The sequence below is a fragment of the Crocuta crocuta genome, unplaced genomic scaffold (assembly GCF_008692635.1).
Source record: "Crocuta crocuta isolate KB4526 unplaced genomic scaffold, BGI_CrCroc_1.0 scaffold336, whole genome shotgun sequence".
NCBI classification, from domain to species: Eukaryota; Metazoa; Chordata; class Mammalia; order Carnivora; family Hyaenidae; genus Crocuta; species Crocuta crocuta.
In genome coordinates, this window is record NW_027527943.1 from 162,275 (window position 1) to 167,141 (window position 4,867).

Below are 4,867 nucleotides of genomic sequence, written 5' to 3' on the forward strand. Positions count from 1 at the left end.
GGGCGCCAGCCCCTCCCGGTCCTCCGGACACAGCGTTATGGGCTCACAGAGACCACCCCCCATTCATGTCAGGAAGGGGGTGCAGGGGACGGAAACGCGACCGTCGTCGGGCCGCAGTCTGGAAACCGAACGGACAAGCAGATTAGCAGGAGGAAAACACACACATCCATTTAATGTCCCTTTGGGTCACCCGGGAGCCTTCACGGGGAAATGAAGACCCTAGAAACCGCGAAACCTGAGTATTTTTATGCTGGGTTCGACGAAGGGGCGGGGGAGGGTCCGGGGGAAACAGAGGACAGAGAAAAGGGGTGAGCGTGGTAAGTTGGGGAAACCTCCGCAAGGCCGTGTGTTAGGGTTCTTCCTGATTTCCCGCTGTCTTCTCGGGTAAGGGGGCTCCTCTCAACACACAGAAGGTGCCTCTCACTTAATGGGTTTTTACCTGTTTGTGGGGGGTGGGGTGGGAAGGAAGGTCAGTGACCTTCCTGCTTCTGCCATTTTCTCAAACTCTTTCAGTTTAACATAACCACATGCCAGGGTGCCATATTTTGGGGCAGGGCCCTGAACCCCATGGTATCCCTTGGGTAAAATGTGGAAGATGCACAATTCCTGTTCACCAAGCATTGTCACTCTAAAATATGCATTTCTGCAGGGGGCGGGGGTCCTCGGTCAAACACCTCTGGGAACAGGACTGCAAGAAAATAATTTCGGTGAAACTCAAGATCTAACCATGGAGCTTTAGACCTTCAGTCCAGTGCTCTGCCAACGGAACTCTTTCAGTTATTAAGCACATTGTTCGGATGCTTTGCATAACGTGATCTCTCTGTAGCTGCGCCTCTGGGTGGGCTAGTCGTGATCAGGGAAACGTGGCCGAGCCTGGGGAAGGCTGCATGGACGGGGAAGAATGAATACATCCTGTTTTCATCCGCCGAAGTGATGGTTGGGCCCATNACCTCTGGGTGGGCTAGTCGTGATCAGGGAAACGTGGCCGAGCCTTCCGTGGGGAAGGCTGCATGGACGGGGAAGAATGAATACATCCTGTTTTCATCCGCCGAAGTGATGGTTGGGCCCATTTGCCACAAACCTACCCCACCCAAATCTTCACGTGTTCTCTCTAAATCTCCTGGACCCTAACTTCTGTCTCTCTCCCTTTCACCTCCTTTGCCTGATTAACAAATTTCCCTTCCCCCCATCCATAATTGGAAATCAACATATTTGCATGGCCTTAGAGGTAACTTTAGGGCTAAAGTTACTTAGAGTTTACACTCCACAGAGGGAGTGAAAAGGGAATGAAAAGTAAAAGAGAGAGAGAGAGAGAGAAAAAAAAAAAGCGAAAACATTGCTACATAATAGTATTTACATCTATAGTATGTTTCTGTCTAATCCCAACTTGATAAGTCACATGGCTGCACACGTTTCTTCTGCCTTTTTGTTGACTCTGACACACCCGTAGTCCTTAGGCAGGCAAGGGATGCTGCTTTCCACCGAAACAGAAACCTGAGGTTTCAAATCTGGGAGCTTTACTCTAAAGGGGTGATGCGGGGGACAGGCTGGGGACAGACTACAGACCTGACAGTTCTGTTACAGCCTGAAAGGCAGAAACAAAACCACATGACACATGAGTCTAAGACAAAGGACACACTAGAGTTCATGAGTCTATTAATAATCTTTGGGTCAAAATACAGATGGAAGGAATCTTCCTACCCCCTAGCAAACAAATTTAGAAATGTGAAGGTAGACTTCAGATCTAGGCTGGAAATAAGTTTTGCATGACAATTAAGTGGGACCCTTTGGAAATAGGTGGCCACCGTCAGAGGAGATGACATTACATTTCGGAAGTCTGAGCTCTTCAGTGGATTCTGCTGGATTTTTATCTTGACATCATGACATCACCCCTGACCCAATTTTGCTCCCTCCATTGTTCTTGTACTTGGTTAGACTAGACTGACCACCTTTTCCCTTAAATATGATTTTGACTTTAGATTTGCATGGATTATCTTGTTTCCTTTGAGAAAACATTTGCTGTTTAGTTTTGGGATATGGTACAAGCACAGAACCAATCTTCTCCAATCTGCCTGGGATAGCTTTAGATTTCTGATTTTTTTTTTCCCTTTTTAATTACCATGCTGTACATCACATCGCAGAACTTACGATCTTATAACTGGAAATTTATACCTTTTTTCTCCCTTCACCCATTTTGCTTTCATTCCAGTAACCACTGATCCATTCTCTGCATGTATGAGGTTTTTCATTTGTTTTGTTTTGTTTTAGATTCCAAATGTAAATGAGATCATATGGCATTTGTGTCTCTCTGTCTGACTTATTCCACTTAGCATAATGCCCTCAAGATCCATCCATGTTCTCACAAATGGCAAGATTTCCTTCTCTTTTTATGGCTCAACAATACTTCAGTGTGTGTGTGTGTGTGTGTGTGTGTGTATCACATTTTCTTTGTCCATTCATCCATCGATGAAGACTTAGGTTTTTTCCATATTTTGGCTTTTGTAAATATTGCCGCAATAAGCATAGGAGGTGTGGATATCTTACCATATTCGTGTTTGTGCTTTCCTTCGATAAACAACCAGAAGTAGAATTGCTGGGTCACAGGATAGTTCTGTGTTTAATATTTGAGGACCCTCCACACTGTTTTCTAGAGCAGCTGCTCCACTGTGGATTTTGAATGTTTCCAAATTCCTTTTAATGCCTATTGAGAACACTTCATTTTTTCTCCTTCAAGCTATTAACCCATCTTAATAATTCTTTTCCTGATGATAAATCATTCTTATGTTCATGGAAAATAATTTGTTTGGGTCAATATGGTGTTCATTTTAACATGCCTGTATTTTATTCATAGTTTTTGCAACAATACACATGAATGAGATTGGTCTTTCATTTCCTTTTCATTCAGCTTTGGAAAGTTTTGGAGTCAAGGTAATACTAGATACTTTAATTGAATTGAAAACCTTACTTTTTTTTTTTTTTAGCACACTGCAAAAAAAGTTTAAATGGTATTAGAAGCGTGCATAATGCTGTTCCAAAGCTGGCCCTCATCGTAGGTGACCACACAGCTTTTCCTTCACCAGCTGCTCACGGATTCCTGAAAAATGTTAGTATATCCTAAATATATTTTGGGTTCTGTGCAAGATCTGAAGCTGTCCGAGGCTCCTGATGGAATGAATTGGGGATATTTAGGAGCAGCTCAATTTCCCTGAAAACACATAATTTCAAACTTACTTTCTTTCTGGGTTACAGAATTGTCCAATAAGAAATTATTTCACATTGGACTACCTCAGCTTTGAGAATGTCCTTCTCTAGCAAGAAAAGAAAGTCACGACTGAGGTCAAAAAGCTGACATTCAAATTGGCTTCACGTCCTTATCTTGCTAAGCAGAACTAGGCACCAGGAAGTGGTGTGGTCTTAATGGGACTAATACTGTCTTCTCTAACACAGTCTAACAATTAATGTGTCTTGACCACAAATAAGTCTTAACAGCAGGCTCGGTTAGAAGGCAAAGGTGTTTGTGAGCAGGACTGGGGCTTGCAGGCCGCCCCAGCCTAGTCCCCAACACCTTAGCCACGTGGCCATCACAGCACCCGATGTCTCAATTCCTTATATACCTATATCAATCATAACATTTTGCTTCAACATCACAATGTTTTGGGTAAACAGGTGTGATTTTTAAAATTCAATGGAGGGGCAGATCCATGTGTTATGAGACCTAAAGCTCATATAATTTTGGGGGAGTCACGTTTAAGAAAAAAATTTTGTATTCAAAACCATGAATACAAAATTAACTGTGAAAGTAAATATATAGAATAAGAAATGGAAACAAATTACACATTTTAAAAAGCTGATACATTCCAGGGGCACCTGGATAGTGCCTGGTACGCAGGGGCACCTGGGTAGTCAGTTAAGCCTCTGACTTCCATTCATGTTATCATCTCACCGTTCTTGAGTTCAAGCCCCAAAGTCAGACTCTGTGCTGACAGCTCAGACCCTGGAGCCTGCTTCAGATTCTGTGTTTCTCTCTGTGGCCCTCCCCTGCTCTCTCCCTCTTTCTCAAAAATAAATAAACATTTAAATAATTTTATAGCTGATGAATTCCACAATCACAAGGAGTTAACTTACAGATATACCTTTATAATGTTTCTCCTACACTGCCTAGCTGAATTATTTTTAAGTACCTTTCATATAACAACAATTCTGTAGTATTATTTTCTGTAGATAACTCAGTCTTTCCTATAACATGGTTAGATTATTTGTTAAGACATAATTTGGAAAAAGATTTTTTTTATCCTCACAGTTGATTGTTAGCAATGCCAAGTATATTTATTTGTTGAATTGTTGTTTAACAAATTTGAGAAGTCCTTGAAAATTTTCACATATGAACTGCCCTTTCCGCTCTTCCACGCAGCACGGGAAGAGAGTGAATAACCTAGGTGAGTGACGGCAGAGTGACCGGAAGTTGGTGACTGAGGGCAGAGCCACCGCAAGCTCTCAGGAGCCTGTGGGCAGAGACCTCCAAGTCTTCTTGCTGCTCCAAGATCATGGCTCATCCTGGCTTTTCTGGTGTTTAAAAAATGATCAAAGAAGACTATTTAGGTGATGCAAACAAACTTCAACGCTTCATGAAGTGGACAGTCTCCTTTCAAAACGGGGTTAAAGGCAGGAAGATTTTATAGCATAAATAATAAAGAACAAGAAAGAGAGAACAAACCATTTCTGATTGGCTGGGGCTGCATGGACCTTGTCTGGGGAGAGAAGGCCCAGAGTTGGCCCGGCATTTGGGGAGTGACAGACTGGATATTCTGCAGTTCTGGTCAAGTAGGTCATTCATGGGAACGTAGAAGTTACCTAAGTTATGCGGATG